Source organism: Cervus canadensis, chromosome 7 (genome assembly GCF_019320065.1).
Source record: "Cervus canadensis isolate Bull #8, Minnesota chromosome 7, ASM1932006v1, whole genome shotgun sequence".
NCBI lineage: Eukaryota > Metazoa > Chordata > Mammalia > Artiodactyla > Cervidae > Cervus > Cervus canadensis.
In genome coordinates this window covers 70,455,800-70,480,347 of record NC_057392.1, presented here as the reverse complement: position 1 = coordinate 70,480,347, position 24,548 = coordinate 70,455,800, and the positions used below count along the sequence as shown (strand labels likewise).

The window sequence follows — 24,548 nt, the reverse complement described above, 5'->3', positions numbered from 1 at the left end:
CCTAAACTTAGGCAATCTGTTGTTTCATAATGGCAGGTTTACAATTGGCTCATGAAATTCCTGAAAATTTAAAACCAGCTCTCAGCATGTCAGTTCCAGCACACGACTGGCAAAAGCTTCTGAGAAAAAAAAAAAAACAGTCCACTGCCCTTCCTTTCCCTCTTCAGGTCCATCTTCTCTTCCCTCCAACAGACACACAGCAGTGCTTTGACATCTGCTCCGAGGAGCCCCACGGTTCCAGCTGCTAAGGGTCAGCCTGTGCCAGGATGTGGGCAGGGAGGGAGATGGGAGGACACAGCTGGTTCACTGGCCCCATCTATGAATCCTCAAGAATGGCTGTGCTTAGGGTATTCTATACACTGGATTTCACAGGAGAGTTCATTCAGAAAAGCGGTTCTTAGGGGCAGGGCAGGGGACAGTAACAACAATTTTTTCCTTCAAGTATGAAAATGGCTGGTCTAGGTTACTGACACACAGTCTACGCTTCCATCCATGATTCATGCAGGTGTGTGTGACCCACACCCCTATAAAGCTGGCGAAGACTGTGACGCCATCCTGCCATTTAACGTGAAGGCAGGAACGTGATGGGAGGCATGTTATTCCAACACAGCATGAACTAGTTCACTCGTCCCTTGAGAGTGCACCCTATTCTTAATTCTAAATACACTTTAAAAATATACCTCCATACACACACTCGTTGGAAAAAAGAGACGAATCATGCTTCTCCAACTATAAATGCATGCTACCCTGTGTGTGTGTGCAGACAGTGCGTCTGATTCTTTGTGACCCCATGGACTGTAGCCCAGCAGGCTCCTCTGTCCATGGGATTTTCTAGCAAGAATACCGGAGTGGGTTGCTATTTCCTTCTCCAGGGGATCTTCCCCACCCAGGGATTGGGAGATAGCTCTTGCACCTCCTGCTCTTGGCAGGCGGATTCTTTACCGGCTGAGCCACCAGGGACACTGCACCACCTGCGAAGCCCAAATGCCATCCTACGTTTGTAAATTAAGAAAAAATCAAATTTTCTACCTAATGTCAAAACATATACCTAAAAAGTATGATTATCAAAGGCATATAGCCCATTATCCCTAGTTGTAACTAGCTCTGTTGCCTGAAGCTTTCCTACTGCTTCTCATCACTGGGGTCTCATGGAATGCCATACTTATTCAAGAATTCCTCTCAGGAAAAATTAATTTCTCCCTCGTCCATATTCCCGTAAGGCCCCACCTCCATGTCTCCTCCAACAGTGATTTGCTTGGTTATTTAGGGATGTCACTCCTGCTAGATCTGGGGTGGAGTGGGGAGAGCTTTGTGAAAGAGGGGAACTAATGTTTATTGTGTCATTTCTATGTTCCAGTTGTTAGTCGCTAAGCTGGGTCCAACCCTTTTACAATCCTGTGGACTATAGCCCACCAGGCTCCTCTGTCCATGGGATGTTCCAGGTAAGAATAGTGTCGTGAGTTGCCATTTCCTTCTCCAGGGGATCTTCCCGACCCAGGGATTGAACCTGTATCTCCTGCACTGGCAGGCAGATTCTTTACCACTGAGGCACCAGGAAACCCCAGCTTTACAGGCTTTGTTTCCTGCAGTCCCCACAATAATCCTATGAGATAGGTATTATTTTTATCCCCATTCTACAGATAGGGAAACCAAGGTATAGGGGACTTTTCAGTTACTTATCTCAGGCCACATGGTGCTCAAGTCCTCAGGATCTGAATCCTAGCTCTCAGGCTCCTAGGACAAGGACTGTGGTCACTACTCCTGGTGAGGAACTTGTGGGGCTCAACTGTGCCTTACTGTTATTAACCTTACTTGCTTTACAGGACCTGCTTTGATCCATCACTGCCCCATCACCCTACATTTCCAGACAAGACAGTGGCAGATTGGGGTTGGGACTGGGGATAGGGTAAAAAAATCTTTGCTCCATGTTCCTAGCTTTGAAATATTTAGCATCTACAATATTCTATCAGATGATCCTTTTTTTCCTTAAGATAATATGATTTTGGAACCCACACCTCAATCCTCTGCTAATCCTCCCCAATCTTCTTATTTCAAAGGACTCTTTCCTCAGAATTCAGGTAGAAAATACTGCAGGAAAAGACCAATGAGATGAGTAAACTGGCTGCAAATTCAAAATGCCACAGACTGTCCACTGCACTTCTACAAGTTTATTTCTGAAAGTAGTTAAATGGCACAGCAGAGCAAATCAATAAGTAAAACATTCATTATAATAATCTTCTTTTCTGGAAATATTTACATATTTTGAATAAAATGAGTCACACCAATTCAGCTCACATCTAATTGTACACTGCAATGAGCGGTGGAGATGCAAAAGTGAAAAAAACACAATCAGTGACCTCTCACAGGGAAGACAGCGATAAAATAATTGAAAACCCTGTGATTCTAATATCATGCTATATGTAAAATCCATTCATAAAAAATAGGGTAAAAATAAACTAGGTTAGTATGAAGATCCCAAGCAGGGGCTAAGAGTTCCCTGGTATCTCTTTGTCCACATGCTTTGTTGATTAGCAATGGTTTTAAGCAACAATAAGATCACTTTAAGATAAAGACTTGAACGTAAGACCTGAGATCATAAAACTCCTAGAAGAAAACAGAGGCAGTATGCACTTTGACAGTGGTGTTAGCAATATCTTTCTGGATTTGTCTCCTCGGGCAAGGGAAACAAAAGCAAAAATGAACAAGTGGAACTAAACCAAACTAAAAAGTTTCTGAACAGCAAAGGAAACTATCAACAAAATGAAAAGACAACCTACCAAATGGGAGAAGATATTTACAAACCATATATTCAATAAAGGGTTGTCATCTAAAATATAAAAAGAACTCATATAACTCAACAACAACAAAAAAAAACAACCTAATTTAAAAATGGGCAGAGGAGATGAATAAACATTTTTCCAAGAAGACATACAGACGGCTAATGGGCACATGAAGAAATGTTCAACATCACTAATTATTATGGAAATCCAAATCAAAACCACAATGAGGTATCACCACATGCCTGTTAGAAAGGCTATGATCAAAAAGGCAAGAAACAACAAGCTGGCAAGGAAGTGGAGAAAAGGGAAGCTTCATACACTGTTGATGGGACTGTAAATTGCTGCAGCCATTTTGGGAAACGGTGTGGAGATCCCTCAAAAAATTAAGTATAGAACTACTGTATGATCCAGCTATCCTATTTCTGCATATTTAGCCAAAGAATAAAAAACATGAATTAAAAAAGATATATGGACCTCTATGTTCATCACAGCATTATTTACAATGGATATGGAAACAAGCTAAGTGCCCTAAATGAATGAATGGATAACAAAGATGTGGTGTCCTCATATTAGAAATTAATTATTAGATGCATGAACATGGCCAGTCACTTCTCTGAGGCCTAGCATTCTAATCTGTTAATGTGAGTACCAGTAATGTTGTTTGGCTTGCAAATGAGGTCATGTGTGGGAAGACAATGTACAGGTGCATGGCATTCCTAGACATAAATATTTACTGGTGGACAGTTTAACATTCATGCTACAATGTTACTGATCCAAATGGAGAAGTCCTGTGGAGGCCCAGGAATACTGAAACTCCAGGAGAATGTCTGGTGACTTTAACTTTAGTGACCACTAATAAGCTGGAAAACACATTTTTAAATATGCCTTTTAAATGTTGCTAAAGAGTGGATTTAAACAACTTTGTAAAATAAATGACTGTTTAAAAAATGTGATATTTACAATGGAATATTACTCAGCCACAAAAAAGATGAAATCCTGCCTTTTGAACAGTATAACTGGACCTGGAAGATACTATGTTAAGTGAAAACAAATACTATATGATTTCACTCATTTGTGAAATATAAAAAACAAACTAAAAAGCAAAAAAAAAAAAAAAATTTAAACAAACCAAACACATAGATACAGAGAACAAAGTAGTGAGTTGCTAGAGTGAAAGGGCTGGGGTGGAGGGGTGGGGGGGATGGTGGGGAGGGTGAAAAGGATAGAGAGGATCAAATATATGGAGATAGATGTAACTAAAAATTTTGGTGGCTGTAGTGTATACAGGGGCTTCCCAGGTGGCACTAGGGGTAAAGAACCTGCCTGCCAAAGCAGGAGACATAAGAGATGTGGGTTGGATCCCTGGGTTGGGAGGATCCCTGAAGGAGGGCATGGCAACCCACTCCAGTACTATTGCCTGGAGAATCCCATGGACAGAGGAGCCTGGCAGGCTATAGACCACAGGGTCACAAAGAGTCAGACATGACTACAGGGACTTAGCACAGTGTATCCAGAAGGAGAAATAGAATATACATGAAACTTACATAATGTTATAAATCAATGTTAACTCAACAGAAAAATAATAAATAATTGCTTCAGGATAAACCAAAGAAAAGATCATTTTCATCTACACTTGACATTTCAAAGGGATTGTTACGCAGAATCACATGGGAGCTCGAGCTTGTGTCAAGAACTGACAAAACTTTCAGCACCCTGTCTTCCCCTGTGCTGGTTCCTCTCTGTACTGGCTTCTGCCTCCCACTCCACCACCTTCCTTTTCCCATGTTTATTCCTTATTCTCCTTCATCCAAATTCACTTACTGTCTGCAAGAGCCTACTCTGAAAAAAAATCACTGTTGAATACTGAACTTTGATTTTCCTGTCCTTTATATAAAGTTTGTCAATTTACGCCCTTAGAAGTCTCTCCCTCTCTCAACAAAAGAGCCGACCAAACGGAGTTATTTTTATTTCCCTGTTGCTCTTGGCTGATTTTCTTTTGTGCGTCAGAGGCTTTCAAAAGGTTCCTAACTCCAGATCCAAAAAGTGCACAAAAATGATTGAGTACAGAATAAAATATTCCTCTCATCCAGAGGGGAGCCTGAGGTCACAGGCTGGGGAAGGAATTGGGGTTCTGGAGCCCTAAGTAGCAAGACTGTCCATGGCCTATGGTCAGCCACAAGCTTCTGTTCTGTCCACCTGGGATAAAACCCAGGCCTTCATTTGGGCTGGGTTAGATTAGCTCTGGGATGGTCATAATGATTATTAAAATACAGAAGTGTTTCCTCTCTGATAGGCAAATACTGCCTCCCCATACACACATCCTGGCCTCCACAGACCCTTTCAGGATCCCTGTCCAAAACTCCTCACAATCAAGAGGCAAGGAGATCAGCAGAGAGTCTCTAGGACCCTGTCTCAGCGCTCACAGAGCCTGACAAAACCACACTCCACTTTAATTTCCGCTGGTGAAAAATGTGTGTGTATGTGTGTGTGTGTGAAAGTTGCTCAGTCATGTCCCACTCTTTGTGACCCCATGGACTGTAGCCCAGCAGGCTCCTCTGTCCATGGGATTTCCCAGGCAAGAATACTGGAGAGGGTTGCCATTTCCTTCTCCTGCTGAAAAATAAAGGAATTGAATTGGTTGTCTGAGTTGCACTTCTATTGCAATTATGTCAAGTTATTTATCCCTAAGGATAAGGACAAGACAGCAGTATAATAATACAAAAAAATTCATTTGTTAGGAGGGTGGAATCTCTGGCTATATTTTTCCGATGAGACAGCAGTGCCAAAACCCTGGGTTCAAGATGCCTGCGATGGATCTGAAAGAGACATGTTCATCGCAGCACTATTTATAATAGCCAGGACATGGAAGCAACCTAGATGCCCATTAGCAGACGAATGGATAAGGAAGCTGTGGTACATATACACCATGGAATATTACTCAGCCATTAAAAAGAATTCATTTGAATCAGTTCTAATGAGATGGATGAAACTGGAGCCCATTATACAGAGTGAAGTAAGCCAGAAAGATAAAGACCAATACAGTATACTAACACATATATATGGAATTTAGAAAGATGGTAACGATAACCCTATATGCAAAACAGAAAAAGAGACACAGAAGTACAGAACAGACTTTTGGACTCTGTGGGAGAAGGCGAGGGTGGGATGTTTCGAGAGAACAGCATGTATATTATCTATGGTGAAACAGACCACCGGCCCAGGTGGGATGCATGAGACACGTGCTCGGGCCAGGTGCACTGGGAGGACCCAGGGGAACCGGGTTGGGGGGAAGGTGGGAGGGGGGATCGGGATGGGGAATACGTGTAACTCCATGGCTGATTCATGTCTATGTATGACAAAACCCACTGCAATGTTGCAAAGTAATTAGCCTCCAACTAATAAAAATAATTGAAAAAAAATAAATAAAATAAAAATTCATTTGTTATAACGCAAAAAAAAAAAAAAAAGATGCCTGCGATGGAATCCCAGCTCTGCCATGGGTTTAGCTGTATGATCTTGCTGTACCTCCAATGACCTCATCTATAAAAGGGGCTGGTAGGACTATCCCATATCTACTTCAGGGGGTTGTTTTGAGAATAAAATGTGCTCATGTGTGTAAAATGCTTAGAATAGTGTCTGGTGCACAGAAAGTACCTTTAAGTGTTGACTGAATACACAAATCATTTTGTATTCTGTCACAGAATGTTTGTTCAATAAATTAAAAAATTAAGCAAGTTTCACAACACAAAGAAAAAAAAAAGCAGCTGTGACATTATGAAACATCTACTATACACTTTTATTAAAAAACCCAGCATTAAAACATCCGGGATATAGATTTTACACTGGCCTGTGAATTTAGGGAAACTAACACATTGGAAGGTATTTCCACTACAGCATGAGATAGGACTTGTACTATCCCTTTTCTAATCAGAAATGTCACAGGCTTATGAGAAATTTAGGGTTTGAGTTTCTCATTTTAACCCTGCCAAAACATTTATCCACACCCTGGCGGGAGAATACATTTTATTTTGTGGTCCTAAGACTGGAAGAATTAAAAACATAAAACCAGGCCCTGCAAGGCTACAGCTTCTCTCATGCACACAGTGCCTCAAGCCAAGAGTTTAAAGGGTCGTATCTTATGTACTGGGTCCTCTGAGTCCATCAATGTTTAGAAAACATCTAGAGTGGAAAGGAAACTGCTACACCCAGGAGCTAGCTCAAACAAAATTCCTTTTAGTTATTAAAAGGGTGCACAACCTGAGCTCAAGCATAATTTGGAAACATGTTACAGAGCTGCTAAGGAGACAAAGGAATTTCATCTTTCTGTTAGAGATTAAGGAGAGGAAGCTACCAACAACTCTAGGGAATTCCCTGGCAGTTCAATGGTTAGGACTGCGCACTCTCACTGCTCAGGACATGGGTTCAAACCCTTGTCTGGGAACTAAGACTCCGCAAGCCACCGGCATGACCAAAAAACAAACAGAAAAACTCCCTCACCTGTTTCTCCCACTTCATAGCTAAACCTCACAGTACCTCACAGTACACAAATTTAAATAGGTCCCAAGCTTATCCTCTGGGTTTCCCAGGTGGTAAAAAACCCCCGCCTGCCAATGCAAGAGACTTAAGAGACGAGGTTCAATCCCCGGGTCGGGAAGATCCCCTGGAGGAGGGCCCGGCAACCCACTCAAATATTCTTGCCTGGAGAATCCCATGGACAGAGGAGCCTGACAGGCTATAGCCAATAGGGTTGTAAAGAGTTGGACACGACAGAAGCGACTTAGCACACAAGTTTATCCTCACAGAGTAAAGTATTAGGCCTTTCCTGACGCGGATAAAACTTACTGAACACAGTCTGGTTATACCTTTTCAACTTTCTTTTCTCTAAAAATATGAGAAGGAACTCAAACTTCCCTTAGTGAGAAAACTAGAGCTTGTATTCTAGTCATTATCATTAAAATATTATTAAAATTCTAAAAAAATGAAGAATTTTGTGGAGGGATAGTTGTGATGGGAGCACAGTAATATGAAAGTACTTAATGCCACTGAATTACATACTAAAAAATGGTTAAAATGAAAAATTTTATGTTATGTGTATCAACACAATAAAAATAAAATAACATGGAAAACCCTGTAAGAGTTAAAGGTAAATGAATTTTACAACAAATCATTTTTAACTAAGGAATGCACATTTAGTAATCAGACAACTTCCAAAGAGCAGGGTCCCCCACTGCCTAGTTGTAAGTGAATCAACAAGTCTAAATATAGCACTTCTAGCCGTGGTTCCCAAATACTGTAACATCAGGTACAAACATGTTAAAGACACACCTTTCTCAAAGCCTTAACTACTCACACTTTTCATATGGATTGTGAGTTATACTAGGTCCTGAGAAGACAAGCAGGGAGCCCAGACAATTAGTGAAAAGATCCTAAAACAACATTTAAAGGCTGTGTACAAATTCAAGCTAAAAGACTGTGCCCTATTTACTTGTACGTTATCATAAAACATTTAATACTGAAAGAAAATCTTATTCAAAGAGGCAGTGTGTAATTGTGGAGTCTGTTAATAGTTCGAGCTATAGATTAATTTTTATTCTTTACACTTTCATTGCGCCACCTTTAGTTAGCCATTTAACATAGCACCGAGGTCTGGGGATACCTGGCCTCCCTGAAGCCCTGAGAAAGGACTCAAAGGGCCGTCTAAACTGTAACCATGACTGATTCATGTCAATGTATGGCAAAAACCACTACAATATTGTAAAGTAATTAGCCTCCAACTAATAAAAATAATTGGGAAAAAAAATAGCCAATAAACTGTAGCCGGTAGGCCTGGCAAGTAAAGTAAGTGACCTCCTTATTTCAGGGGAAAAACCTAGGGATAATCAAACGCAGAAACGTTTGTCGTCCTTAAGAATCTACTTGCCTTTAGTATTTTACAAAGACAGTAAAGATGGCAATAATCCGAAACTAGGAGAATGAGCAAATACAGGCGTGGTGATAGTTCTGGACTGACTCTACAAGTTCTGAAGGGCCTCACACAATCCTATCCTAGGCTTGAAGCTCCACGCTCTTGGATCTGAGACCTAAGTCCCACATGCCTGCAGCTGGAGCCCCTTGATACACACCCAGGTCCTTGCGCCCTCATCCCTGCCCCGCCCCGCGTCATCACTTCGTGGGCGCCACAGCGGGCAGCTGTGTGGCCACACGCCCAGGACGGGGCATCTGGCGTGCTGGGCGCTCAGCCTCCGAACACAGCACTTCCTGGTTGGTTTGGTACACTGGTCCCACCGCCACCGCCGTCTCGGTCATCCCACAGCACACGCGAACCCCAGGGGCGCGAGATGACCTAGGGTCACCAGACACACTTGTACTGGGGGCCCCGCGGCGAGCTAGATGGATACACCTGCAGAAGACGTCCCCAACTTCGGCCTGGCGCCAGCGCGGCTCTGCAGTCCAGAGCCACCTGCCCCAGCAAAAGTGCGCGCCGAAGTTGACGGCGTCGATTCTGCAGGAATCCGGGCCGAAGGCATGCACTGGAGGCCCCCGAACGCTGCCCGGGAGGCCGGTCCCGCGAGGCCGCAGGGAGCGGGTGCCCGCCGCCGACGCCGCCGCTGCCAAGGCTGCGTCCAAGTTGGGCGGGGAACGGCCGGCTGCCGGGGGCCGTCGGGAGGAGGGACGGAAAGCGAGCGCGGCGGGAACCCGCTCCCGCTGGAGCTGTGCGCGCCCCCGGCGGCGGCCGCGCGGCTCCTACCTGTGGCATGGAGGGCGGCCTCAGGAACCTGCGCGGTGGCGGCGGATTCTCGGGGCTCCGGCGCAGCTGGCACCGCTGGAGGCAGGGGAGCGGGCAAAGAGGCAGGGCCAGAGCGGGGACCGCGCCGCCGCCCGGAACTCCGCGCCGGGATTCGCGCTGGCCCGGCAGGGGTGGGGCGAGGCGGTGCCCGGCCAGGCGCGTCTCTGCGCAGGCTGGACGCCCCCGCCGGGGAGGAGGTCTCCGGCCTCTGAACCTCTTTCTTGGTCCGTGTTTCTGCCTCTCTTCTCCCAAAGTTTCATAATTCAACCGCATCAATCTAGGGCATGTTCACTAGCATTACTACAACTATTATTAATTATTATTATATCGGGCACTCTTGAGCCGCCGAGAGTGCAGGCACGGTTGTAGGAGCTTTGCCTACATAATCTTAATCTCCTCTACTGCAGTCGGTAGCCACAAATGGTCTATTTTACAAGTAGGGAACGGGAACCAAAAAGGGAAACACCTTGCCAGAGGTGACACAAGAACTGGGATCTTTGTTGACGTCATCTATAAGCCTTCTTCCAACTCCCTGGCTTCACGTGTTGCCAAGCAAGAAAAGTGAGACTCTGAAGTAACCAGCTTAAGGTCACCCAATCAAGAACACAGAAGACAGGAATTTGTATCTTGATGTCTTTGAAGTTCAAACTTTAGAAATCTTAGTATAAAATAATAAATCAGGAGTAAAGCATGGAAAATTCCATTCCACCCATTGCTGTTGTTCAGTTGCTCACTCTTGCTTGACCTTTTGCGACCCCATGGACTGCAGCCCGCCAGACTTCCCTGTCCTTCACCATCTCCCATGGAACTGTCCAAATACAGCAGTTTTGATGTCCACTTAGAATAAAGTCTTAAGAAAAAAAACAAGAACTAGTTGTCATGTGACTTGACTAGCAGTCATTTGGGAATATAGCTTTGAGTGTAGATCACCCTATCCTCATTATACAATGCTGCCTTCTGCCAAAGCCAAAAGAAGCTATCGCCTTCATGGATCTCAGACTGTTAATAACGAGGGCCTCTTTAAAGTATGTAGTGGATATTGCAAGGCTGAGACTGAGTTACATAATGTCTTACTGCACATATGGAACCACATGAAGTGAAAAATATAATATTCCAGTCCAAAGTAGGGGAAGAGAAGTGAAATTATTGTCTGGAACTCTGTTTTTCCTGTAACCTATAGTTGGAAGGACTGATGTTGAAGCTGAAACTCCAATACTTTGGCCACCTGATGTGAAGAGCTGACTCATTGGAAAAGACCCTGATGCTGGGAAAGATTGAGGGCAGGAGGAGAAGGGGACGACGGAGGATGAAATGGTTGGATGACATCACTGACTTGACGGACATGGGTTTGGGTGGACTCCGGGAGTTAGTGATGGACAGGGAGGCCTGGCGTGCTGCGGTTCATGGGGTCACAAAGAGTCAGACACGACTGAGCAACTGAACTGAACTGAATAGTTGCTTAGCTCTCCCTGGACTACATTCTTGCCTCTTCAGCACATCTTTTCCTACTGATAGAAGAGTCACTCAGCCTTCATTCTTTCCTTGTTGGCGGAAATGATTGATGTCTTTTGAATCCTAAAAATCGGACAGATTTTTACAGTTAAACACATGGCCCTCTGAGCATACAGAGTATTGCCTAAGAGGAGTTTGGCAAGTGTAAGACAAGCATGTTATTGAACAAATGAATGCCCTTTCCTCAAGTTTTATTAGTCACAGATGATTTGATAAGTATTATACACACAAGTAATACATTCTTTCAAGCTTGTCCTTAGAAATTATAACACTTTTAATTGAGAAGTGGCAGGCTATAAAATTTACAAGTGTCATCATTAAAACATTTGGCAATAGGTTTTTCTATTAACTATAATTAGAAATAAAATTAAGTGCCCTCACTGTAATTGAATTTCTGCTTCCCTGAACTAGAGGAATAAAATAGAAAAAGGCTATCTGTTGTTTAGAGATAAGCTATGGACTGTCAAAGATAAGTTTTATATATAGTATGATTCTGCATGTGATTATTGTATTGCCCTGAGAGATTTAGTGCTTGTTGGTTGCTGTTTTTCCAAATTTTGTATATCTTCAGAGATGTGCAATGACTAAGGAATCCTCATATATATCCATCTGGATACATATTTGACATTTTAATCAGACACGTGGTATTCTAAATACTCTTCAAAGTTTATCTTTTCTTCTCAGTATAAAAGTAATATATGCCCATTTTATAATTTTTACATTTGTAGTTTACAAAAATATAAGGTTTTGGAGACTACAGAATTTTGTTAATTAAAATTACCTATCATCTCCCCTTTGCACACACCCCCATTATCAACATCTTGTTATATTTTCTTTTCGTTTATTTTCCAATAAAGATTTTGTTACAAAATTAACACTATGCTGTACAATTTAGAATCTTATTTTTCTCACTGAATATTTATAAATTGAGTACTTTTTTACCATCCCTAAGTTTTTTTTAAAAATATTTAGTGGTGAAGAATATTCTAATTATTTACTTATCTATGCATCTACTGATGGCTTTTGTTTTTTCCTATGTGATACTATTGCTGTTCTTGCTATTTGCTTTAATACTGTTAATAGAAACATTATATATATATATAATTTATAGAATAAATAAAATTTACATACCAGTGTGCTTCCCTAGATTTTCTCTTGTGGTATATTTTATATGTACACTGCAATCCAGGTCCTCTAGGTCATTTTGGGGTGCCCAGTATCCATCATCTTTTCTGATGATTCCATTTTATTATAACTATAGTATATAGTTTCAGCAAGAGGGAAATCTGAAGCAGTGATCTCCAAGGCAAAAGACAGATCCTTCCTCTCTTTTCCCACCACACTTCATTTACCCTGCAGGCCAGGTGGACTGAATCCCAAGGAATGAGGGAGTAGAGAGTGTCTGGGGCTGGGCTCGCTGAGCACAAGCAGTAGCAGCCTCAGCAGCAGCTTTGCCTTAACCAGGGTGACCCAGTCAGAGACAATTTCCCACTTCCTGATTTGTTTGTTTTTAACCATCTGTCACTTCCTCTGTATCTGTTGGTTCCAGTCTTGTCTCCCAGCCTTACCTAGAGTCTTTGAGTCCCTGGTGCGTTTTTCTTCGAGGAAACAAGTTTGTATCCATTGCTTATCTTTCTATAGATAATCCTCATGAACATAACCTGTGTGACTTCTACATCATTCCCTCCACCTACTGGTCCCCTAACTAGTACTTCACTTATTCGCTATGAATGCTAATTAACTAACCATAGTACACATGGTACTCTGGAAACAGTATGAAACAGGATATTTTATCCTCAGTCACCTGCTTACATAAATCACTTTAGCCACCATAACAGTGACAGGATGAAAGATGAGAACAATGTGACTATCAAAGCTTAAAATTTAAAAAAAAAAAAAAAAGCACTTGGCATTGTTTGGTACCAGAAAATGTCAAGAGAGGATGAGGAACAGAGTGGACATTGTCACGGTATACAGAAGCTGTGTCTCTACAGCTTCATTTTAGCTTCCTGTGGACCATTCATACATTTCATAATTTCTCCCAACAATGGTCAGTTTGTGGGCTACCACATTACTCTAAAAAGGGGCCACACTGATGCCTACAACCCCAGCTGAAACAGAGATAATCTTCTCAGTTACTCTTCGCCTGTCCCTTTGAAGTGTTTTCATATCCAAAGGCCCAAAAGAATCCAACTCCCCCAGCAGTCATTAAGTTTAAAAACATGTTTAAAATATTTTTACACCTTCAGAGTTTATGTGTTTTTTTTTAAATTGTATTCATTTTCATGAGTTTGTACATTTATACATAGTATCATGATTATTAAATGAGAAAATATGCATGATGATTTAAAAGAGTGAATATTTGGTTAGCACAATTGTATGTCAATGGTTGCTACAACTGTATTAAAGTAACTATAAAAAACAACAATAATCAGTTCCCCAAAAAATCTGTAAATTGCACAGTGAAAAAAGTTGGGTCAAGGAGGTATTGCTCTAGGAATACATAATAAAGAGAAACTAACATGTTCAAAGCTAATGTGTTTTATACAAACATCTATGTATTTTTAACTTTTAATATCAAGTATAAGCTTTCATTCAATCATACATTAATAAAACCCATTATGTTGCAGGTACTGTTTTAGTAGAGGGTTTTTATAATGTTAAGTTAAAAAGAGGATACTATATGAATAAAACAAGTGAAACCTCTGTTTTCCTATAGGAGAACAGACTAAAATGTGTAGGAGATGAAAGGTACTGTGAAAAAAAATTAACCCAGATAAAGGAAAAGATAAAGACTTCCAGGATGAAGTTGAGGGAGCCTGACAGAGAAGGTTCTCTGTCAGAGCAGAGCAGAAAAAAAGGAGCAAAGCTTCCAGACAGATGTATGGAAGAAGAGCATCCAGGCTCTAGGTTGTATGAAGGCCATGAGGTAGAAACATATTTGGCATTTTCAGTGAAGAGTGAGGAAACAAAGGTGAATTGAATGGTGTAAGCAGGGGGGAAAAGTGATAGAAAATGTAGTCAGAGGGGTGACCGGGAGCAAGTTCTTAAGAGCAAGCAGTTTGAATTTAATGTTTTGTTTTGCTTTTTATTTATCGAAGTACAGTTGATTGACAATGTGGTGTTAAGTCTCAGGTATACAACAAAGTGGTTCTTTTTCAGTTTCTTTCCCCTTATAGGTTATTCCAAGACATTGAGTATAGTTCCTGTGCTATACAGTAGGTCTTTGTTGGTTATCTATTTTATACATAGTAATGTGCATGTGTTGAATTTAAACTTAATTGATTATGGAAAGCTTAAGGCAGAAGAGTGACATAGTCGAACTTTTGTTTTAGAAGGACCACACTGACTGCTATCTGGAGACTAGCCTGTATGGGGATGAGGGTAGAAGCATGAAGACCAAGCGACAGTCCAAGGAAAGACAGAATGGAGTGAGAGTCACGGAGGTGTTGGAAGGGGTCAGATTCTGCACCTGAGTTGGATAGGAAAGGAACCAGTATTCAGGAGAATCAAATGTTCAGGAGGTGCCTTCCTCATCAAGGGCATTAGTTATTTCTTGACCATATAGACTGCCTTGGGAAATGAATTAGTGAGAGCATCAGTGGAGCCCAATTAGTAGCATTACTGCTGCATTTTTTTCATGTTCATTTTTAAAAATTTTATTAGAATATAGTTGATTTACAATATTATGTTAATATCAGGTATACCACAAAGTGATTCAGATATATACATTCATATATTCATTCTTTTTCAGATTCTTTATCCATATAAGTTATTGCAGAATATTGAGTAGAGTTCCCTGAAGATTTTTTAATCTTCACCTGGGCAAATTCTCTATTTGTTTATGAAATACAAATTTCAGTTATTGTATTTTTGCCCAGTAGAACTCAGTTCTACCACCATTAGACCAATCCCCACACCATACATAATCTCATTTCAAAATTAAAAATAAGTTTTTCCCCATCAAGTTTGACTCAGCCTTCCTTTAAATAAAAATACAACCAATTCAGCTTTTTATATCATAACTTCTGTGCTGGTTAAAATCAGACATTATACCTATAGTTTCAAAAGCATGTAGCTTCAGACTCTATTACACATTAGTATACTTTGCATTTTCCAAGTAAAATGTTTCTACAAATGTTAGGTTTTACACTTTCTTAGTTCAGTTTACATTTAGAAAGCTATGTTTGTTATACCAGCAAATGTTTTTATTTAGAATAAAAGAATAGAAATAGGACACATTATGAAAGTTTTCTTTAATGATAATAGAATGGCATAACTCCCTAAGAGGAGAGCCATTTGGGTCCCTGCTGTGTGCCTTCTAATCTTTTAGAACCTTCAGAAAATTATGAAAGTGTTTTCTTGGCAAGAAGTTGCTAACAGCTAAGGGGTTTGGAAAGCATTATTGTTTGCCTGCATCACTTTTCATTTTCCACTAGAAATGTAATCATATAGAAACTCACACTAAATCCTTGCTAATGTAGGTTTTCACACTTGTATAACTCATCACACAGGAGGCGCATTTTCAAATTCATGCCTTAGTCTAGTCTGTAAGCCAGTCAAGACTCCCCACCCTCACACCCAGATATAGCAGAAGCATCTCTCAGAACCTCTCAGCTTCAGTTGAGCTCTGTTTCAAGGAGGCAGAACCCTCTGCAAGAACAAAGTGAACCAAAAAGAAGAAATAGATATTTTACACACACACACATATGCATGTATTATTTCTTTAGTGGGGCAATCTATTTGACTTACATGCTCACTTGGAATTATAGACCCTCTGCCCAAAGATGTGACTCCACTATCCTTTCAACAGCAAAAATTCAGGAAACAAATTTCAGAATTATCCATCCTTAACATTAAAATGCAATGAAAAAAACCCCTGCATATCATCAAAAATACTTTGTTATTCTTTACTCATCTTATATTCACACTGCACATGTCCACAAGCTCCAAAACCCTTAGGATCAGGTGAATTTAGGATATTCACAATTGTATGAATTTTCAAAAATTCATATAGCACATATTATATAATACCCCCAGAGAGGCTTGGGGCAGCACCCCATAATTAAGTCCCCTCATATTCCCACGGCAAAAGGCATGAATAGGCACACTGCATGGAAAAGTAAAAGCTGTAAACAGCATTGAATCAATTCAAGTCAGATTTTCCCGCCACATGAGTTAAGAACAAAACTTGGTTTTGAGAACTTTTTGGATTTTATAATTTTGTATAGGGCATTATAGACTTGGATTAAAACAGAACGGAGAAGACCCTGGAGACAAGGAAGAATACTTTAGAACTCTTTCCCTGCCCCTTCCCATATCATTCAATATCTTAGAGAACAATATATATTTTGTCCAACTAATCAGATGTGTTGCATTTTTATATTTTTAACAATTGTATTTATCAAGTAGATTCAAAATCCATCTGAAAGTTATATGAGGGAAGATTTTTTAAATTGAATTAGAAATGTCTGTTTCCAAGCTGTTTAAGGTGAGCAGAGGTGAGAATTTTTATAGTTGATCCACATTTTCTAAAGTCAATCAGTTAAGAAGGAAGTACTTCCAAAGGTCGGCTATCATGCCCTTCACCATGGCACAAGTTGCCATGAAAAGTAAAACCTTTTCAAGATTAAGGTGACATGTTTATCTTGAAGAAGCAGTATTAATTTAAAATTCTGATCTACTATCACAGAATTGATAAACACTTGTTACCATACCATAGAGAAGACAGAGGGTGGAACACTAATGCTTTTAGAAAATAAAATGTGTCATTCCTTTAAACTTGACAGTTCTAAAATGTTCTCAGCCATTATAAAACCAATAAAACACCAACCTTCTTTGTGATACAAAATGTTTACATCATTACTCATCACCCCCACCAAGAACAATGAATAGTTTCTATAGTTTAAAAGTCTGATTTTTATACCATTATCTGTATCAGTAACATCTTGTAGCAATTTGTACACTTTTAGCTTCACCTTCTTTGCTGCATGAACTTCTTGCCTCTGAATGATGGAATGAATAAATTTAAAGCTATCTCTGCATTTTTAGCCCAGAATCCAAATTTTATTCAAGTCAAAGCAACTCTTCCATCAGTGGTTACATTGTCACAATTTTTCCGTAAGACATTGTTTTTCTTATGGAATTCATGTATGCTTAGAATATATTTTGTCCTTCAGTACATCTTTCCTTTACTTAGTAGCTTTCAGCTTCCTAAAAGCAACACATCCTTTTTATTGTTGTAACAATATTGTACATTATTACAATGTATCTAATAATCAGATTTATTGTAACACCCCTTTTATTATCTTGCAATGGAATTGACTCATAATTTCACAAAATACAAATATGTACTGACAATAAAGGAGAAATAAGAGAAAATACATGATAGAAAGTAGAATAGCTTTCAATCTGTAAAATTCTGAAACAAACCACTCTGGAAGGCATAAGAGGGATAGATGTTTTTATTCCCTATAATCAATACAGGTTTTTTTAGAGACAAATTTTGATCTAAGTATTCTCAAATTTCAACATGCATGTAAGTCGCCTGTGGCTTGTTAAACTGTAGATTCTGATTTCACGTGTCTGGAGTGGGCAGTTCTAGCAAGACTGATTCTATTGCTGCTGGCCTACTTAAAGCTGGATATCTAGTGGAGAGAGTTAACACCATTGTTTTATGTTGATATTTGAATACAAGAGTTAAATTGTCAGCTAATAAAGGTGTTGCCATGAGTGACTTGATTTTTTCAAACAGCTTCAGATCAATTCAGGACAGATTTTGTTATCAAGTGAGTTATGAACTATCTATTTGTGATGGTGGAATGAACAAGAGTTGTTTATGAACAACTTTTAGCTAAGTTCCAAAGAACAATTTCCTCTCAATTTGTACACTAGTCATGTTCACCAAAAATGCAGTCTATGTGAAAAGTACGCAAGCAGTATTTTGAATTTACGTGTAAAACAGAGTTAGGTCCTAGACTCAGATTTTTCACTTATGTGAATGCCCAGTAAGACCTTCAGAGGTTGTGTGGGATCAAGGACAATCATTCATTGTATGAGATAGTTCCACAAATAGCAGACCTCTAGCATCCCTGGCCTCCACTCACTAAATGTCATTCAGTAGCCCCCAGTCACTCTGTTGATCAAAAATGCACCCCATTTCCAAAATGTTTGGACATTTTGATGACAGTTTGACCTCTGCTGATTGCCGGTGCTTAAGTGAAACACAAAAACTACTTCTAGTATTTAATTATAACAGAATCCAGCACAGACCTAGACATTGTAGAAACATTCATTTTTTCCTCCAGCTCCATAGCAAAGCTCCATGCTCAGAAACTTGTTCTAACAGTTGCTTTTTAAGTTTTGCGCAGTGTGATTTATGCATTTTTCATGATTATTTGCTGGTGTGTGGCTGCCATCCTGTTTCCTTCACATTATTTTAAGTATTTTTACTGGAAGAAAAGCTTGAGGGAGGATACGTGTGTCAACCAAAATATTTTATTAAACTTAACTTCCTTCTTATTTTAAAAAATAAAAATAATAAAAAAATTTTAATATTTCTCCTCCACTCTTCAGAGAATTGTAGGAGCAGTTATTTCCTCTGAGGTACTCAATTTAGTGTTCGAGCTTAGGAATTCTGATTTGCAGGAACTAAGCAGAAAGAAATCCTAATCAGAGAGTATCTTACATTATTCTGTTGGTTGGTCACTATGAAATAATTTCTACAGACTTGAACACTATGAAATAGGTTAATATATAACATACACAAATCGAGGAATCTTTTCTTATAACTTTGTTTATGAATTCAGAACTTTAAAAAATTCTATTAGGCTAGCACTTCAGAAAGGTTGAATTTTATAATGCATATAGAAACACAGTTGAAATTTGGTAGTTGTAAATGAGGAATGTATTACTCTTTTTTCTTTTTTCCCTCTTTGGGTTTTGCTTTCATATAATTTATCTAACTGTATACCAATTACAAGCATATGAATAGTAAGCAATGTAATTTTGTAGTTTTACACAAATTGCATGTATGTAACGAATGAATGAGTTAAAATCTGTTCAAGGAAACAGGGGAAAAGAAAGGCTGAATCTTGGATTCTCTAAATTGAGAAACTGTACACTTGTGGGAAATATATGAGCAAAAAAGGAGGGGATGTGACCAAAAAGAAGGTAGACTTTTAAAGCAACAGTTGTTTAGGAATTAAAGTGTAAATTACTTGGCTAGATAGAAGCTGTATAATGTCTTCCTGTCACAGATGGTGAAACTGTGGCCCATGAGCAAGACAGAATGGCGACATCACTGCAGTTCTCCTTTTGATAAAAGGACATCAGTGTTCTGTGTCACTTGTGGACCACAGTTCTGTCATCTATGACAAGAAAACAAATGCTTGATTTGCCTTCCTCACAATTTCTTTGCAATTAAAAAAAAAAATCTGCTACTCAAGATTTAATTTTGACCCACAAGAAAGAACTGGTTGGAAATTTAAGAATGAGGAAAATCTTAGCAGAAGATGTCTAGTGTCTATTAATTTCAGTTTTTCAAATTAGGATAAAATGCATATAACATCAAATATCTCTTCTTAACTATTTTAGTGTGCACTTCAGTGATATTAAATACAATCATGTCATTGTGCAACCTCACCACCATACAACCAAATAACTCTTTTCATCTTGCAAAACTGAAAATCTAGACCTATTAAACAATAACTCTCCTTTCTTTCCTTTCCTCAGCCCCTGACAATCATCATTTCATTTTCCAATTTTATGATTTTTGATTGCTCTAAGTATTTGATATAAGTGGAATAACAGTATTTTGTCTTTTAGTGTCTGGCTTATTTCAGTTAGCATAATGTTCTTTAAGTTCATCCATATTGTAACGTATTGCAGAATTTCCTTCCTATTTAGTAAATAACTAATGAGAAACAGCTGTATAACATAAGGAAATCTATTCAATGCTTTGTGGTGACTGAAGACTGAGGAAGAAAATCCAAAGAAGGGAGAAATGAAAATATGACTGATTCACCTTGCTGCAGAGCAGAAACGAACACAACATTGTAAAGCAAATATACTTCAATAAGAAAAGCATTTCCTTCTTATTTCAAACTGAATAACATTCCACTGTAGGCTTTCCTCTTGGCTCAGTGGTAAAGAATTTGCCTGCCAATGCAGGAGACACGGGAGACATGGGCTCAATCCCTGGGTTGGGAAGAACCCCTGAAGAAGGAAATGGCAAACCCCCTCCAATATTCTTGATGGGAAAGTCCTATGGACAGAGGAGAAGGATGGGCTAAAGTCCATAGGGTTGCAAAGAGTCAGACACAACTTATTGACTAAACAGCAATGATATTCCACTGTATGTATACACCACATTTTGCTTATCCATTCACCAGTCAATGGACACTTGGATTGCTCCACCTTTTAGCTATTGTGAATAATGCTGCTATGAACATGGGTGTACAAATATCTCTTTGAGACCCTTTTTCCAATTCTCTTGTGTACATACCCAGAGATGGAATTTCTGGATCATATGCTTTGCTGTGCTGTTCTTAGTCACTCAGTCATACCTGACTATGTAATCCCATGGACTATAGCCCTCCAGGCACCTCTGTCCATGGGGATTCTCCAGGCAGGAATACAGGAATGGGTTGCCATGCCCTCCTCCAGGAGATCTTCCTAATCCAGGGATCAAACCCAGGTTTCCTGCATTGCAGGCAGATTCTTTACCATCTGAGCCACAAGGGAAGCCCTCTTTATCATATGATAGTTCTATTTTTAATTTTCTGAGGCAATCATAAATGTTTTCCATAGTGGTTACACTACTTTACATTCCCATCAACAGTACACAGGGTTCCAGTTTCTTCACATCTTCGCTAACATTTGTTATTTTCTGTTTTTTTGAAACAAGCCATCCTAATGGCTGTGGGTTGGTATCTCATTGTAGTTTTGATTTGCATTTCCCTAATGATTGGTGATGCTGAGCCTCTTTTCATGTGCTTATTGGCCACTTGCATATCTTCTTTGGAGAAATGTTTACTGAAGTTCTTTATTCATGTTTGAATGGGTTAGTTGTTTTTTTGTTGTTGAGCTTTAAAAGTCCTCTATATACCCTGGATGTTAATCCCTCATAAAATACATGATTTGAAAATAATTTCTCCCATTCCGTGGGTTACCTTTTTACTCTGTAGATAGTGGCTTTCGAAGCGCAACTCTTTTTTAATTTTTAGAAAGTCCAGTTTGCCCACTTTTGCTTTTGTTATTTGCACCTTCAGTGTCATGTCCAAGAAATCATCACCAAATCCAATGTGATGAAGCTTTTATCCTATTTATTCTCCCAAGAGTTTCATTGTTTTAAGTGTTTATGATCCTGAATTCATTTTTGCATTTTTTATTAGGTAAGGGTCCAATTTCGTTTGTTAGCATGTGAATATCCAGTTATCCCAGCTAGATTTGTTGAAGAGATCATCCTTTCCCCAATAAATGGTCTTGCCATCTTTTTCAAAAATCATTTGACCATTTATTTATGTGAGGGTTCATTTCTAGGCTCTCTATTCTATTCTGTTGGTCTCTATGTCTGTCTGTGTGCCAATACCACACAATTTATTTATTGTAGCTTTTTACAGTCAGTTCTGAAGCCAGGAAGTGTAAGTCCTCCAGTTTTGTTTTTTCAAGATTGTTTTGGCTATTTAGGGCACCTTGAGAATCTACGTGAATTTTAGGATTCGTTGTTCTTTTTCCAGAAAAAAAATCTTTATTGGGATTTTGATAGGGATGGCATTACATCACTTTGGGTAGTTACGACATTTTAATAATATTAAGTCTTCCAATCCATGAGTATGGCATGTCTTTCCATTTACTTAATCTTCTTTAATTTTTCCCAGCAATGTTTTGTAGTTTTCACTGTATGCTTTTACCTCTTTGGTTAAGCTAATTACCAAGTATTTTTATTATTTTGATGTTATTATATGTGAAATTGTTCTCTTAATTTTCTTTTCACATTGTTCATGTATAGAAACAGCTTATTTTTGTGTGTTGACTTAGTATCCTGTAACTTTGCTAAATACGTTCATTGGTTCCGTCACTCCAAATTTTTGTTGTGATGAAACAAAGAACTGAGGAGCATACACTCGCGTGACAGTTCTAACAGCTTTTGTTGTGGAGTCGTCAGGGTTTTCTACATATGAAATCATATCACAGGCAAACAGAGAAATTTTGCTTCTCTTCCAACTTGTATGCCTTTTATATCTTTTTCTTACTTAACTGTTTTGGCTGAAATTTCCGGTACTATGTTAAATAGAAATGGTGAAAGTGGGCATCCTTGCCTTGTCCCCGATCCTAGAGGAAAAGCTTTCAGGCTTTCACCACTGTGTATGATGCTTGTTGTTTCATATATAAAACATGGCTTTCATACATGGTTGACAGGAACAACATGGGTTTGAACTGTATGGGTTGACTTATGTGCACCTTTTTTGCAATAAATAGTCTATGGTCCTATACAATCCACAGTTGGTTGAGTCCATGGGTGCAGAACTGCAGATGCAGAGCATCATCTCTAAAGTTATATACAGATTTTCAGCTCTTCAGGGGGTTGGTGTACCTAACTGCCTTATTCATGAGTAAAGTGTATGGTTTTTGTTATCTTGAGGTTGCTTCCTCTATTCCTATGTTGTTGTGTTTTTATGATGAAAGGATATTGAATTGTGTCAGATGTTTTCTGCATCAAGATGGTTAAGTTGGATTTTCCCCTTTATTGATGTATCACATTAAATCAATTGTCATATGTTGAACAATCCTTGTATTCCAAGAATAAATTCCACTTGGTCATGGTGTATAATCCTTTTAATATGCTGTCAAATTCCATTTGCTAGCATTTTGTTAAATATTGTTGCATAAATGTTCATATGAGATATTGGTCTATAGTTTTTTTCTTGTGGTGCCTTTGTCTGGCTCTGGTATCAAGGTTGTGCTGGCCTCATAGAATGAGTTAGAAAGTGTTCCCTCTTCAATTTTTTGAAAAAGTTTGAGAAGGATTGGCATTAGCTCTTCTTTGCATGTTTGGTAGAACTCACCAGTGAGGCCAGACTTTTCTTTTTTGGGAAATTGTTGATTACTGATTCAATTGCCTTACTAGTCATAGGTATATTCAGGCTTTTTATATCTTCATGACTTCATCTTGGTAAGTTTTATGTTTCTAGGAATTTGTCCATTTCATCTAGCTCTTCCAATTTTTTGACATACAGTTGTTGTTTGAACTCTTATTTCTGTAGAGTCAGTAGTAATGCCCCCACTTTCATCTCTGATTTAGTAATTTGGGTCTTCCTCTTTTTACCCTTAATTCTGCTAGTTTTGTCAATTTCATTGATCTTTTTGAAGAACCAGCAATTAGTTTAATTGATTTTATCTATTGTTCTTTTATTCACTATTTCACTTACCTTTGCTCTAACCTTTGTTATTTTTTTCCTACTGCTGGCTTTGGGTTTATTTTGTTATTTACTAGTTCCTTAGATTGTAAAGTTAGTTTGTTGATTTGGGATCAGAAAATATCTGGTTTTTTTCTTAGCATTTACAATAGCCAAAAATGAGAGCCCTGTGCCTACTCGACAAAAGCCCTAAACATTAAAAAGCAGCTTTCAAAATACATATAGAGAAATTTTCACATGATTGCTTATCAAGAGACTCTTCAAGGAATGTTCCTGGACTTTTCTAACCCTCTAAAACATAGATAGAGAAGTTAAAAAGAGGGAACTAAAATCGAAAGAAGAATTTTGTTTAAAAGGCTCAAGTTCTGACTCAGGGGAGACTCATGACAAATACTAAGTTCCACTCCAAAAGACTATTTTATAAAGCAATGGTTGGAACAGGAAATAGGAGGGAAAAGAGGTGGAGCCATTAGAGATGCAAAAAGAAAGCAGAAGTATTGAATTTCTACTTTAGCCTTTTCTTTATCAGAGGGTGTAACATTCAAGCTAAAAAACTGAAAGCGATCACAAGGGTTAAGGCTAAGATAAGTGAAGAATCAGATGGGAAGAGAACTCTTAGTTCCTCTGTTTCGGTTTCTAAACACAGATGTTTGACATTCTAAGACCCTAAAAATACTGTAGGTGGAATTGTGGAATCTGTGCTTTGTAACAATTGCAGGGTCATGGAGAAGGTAAAGATCACCAGAAGACTGGGGGAAAAGAAAACTGATATCCCAGTTTTCAGCAAGAAAGAGAATATAACTCAAGAAAGAAAGTAGCCTTGGCACATTGATTCTACTTGATATTACAGATCTGGATTCCATCTCGTAACCATTTTAGAATATCTGCAACTGGCTCATACAAATATTTCTGTTAGTTTAACAAATATTTATTATGGGCTGCCTTTTTTTCCCCACCTTGTAACTTCTGCATGTAATCCATACTCATAAACAGGAGGGCCACAAATATTTTTAAACTAAGGATGAAATCATATCAAAGAGTTGTTGGCAA

General features: G+C 39.0%; 1 protein-coding gene across 1 annotated transcript in view; it reads right to left on the bottom strand.

Annotated features, from left to right (window-relative positions):
* PLD1 (phospholipase D1) overlaps positions 1–9,660 on the bottom strand; it is a 221,864-nt gene extending 212,204 nt beyond the window's left edge. The window contains exon 1 of the mRNA XM_043473733.1: positions 9,529–9,660. The gene's annotated coding sequence lies outside the window, so the exon portion shown is untranslated. The remainder of the gene's footprint in view (positions 1–9,528) is intronic.
* Positions 9,661–24,548: the final 14,888 nt, after the last annotated feature.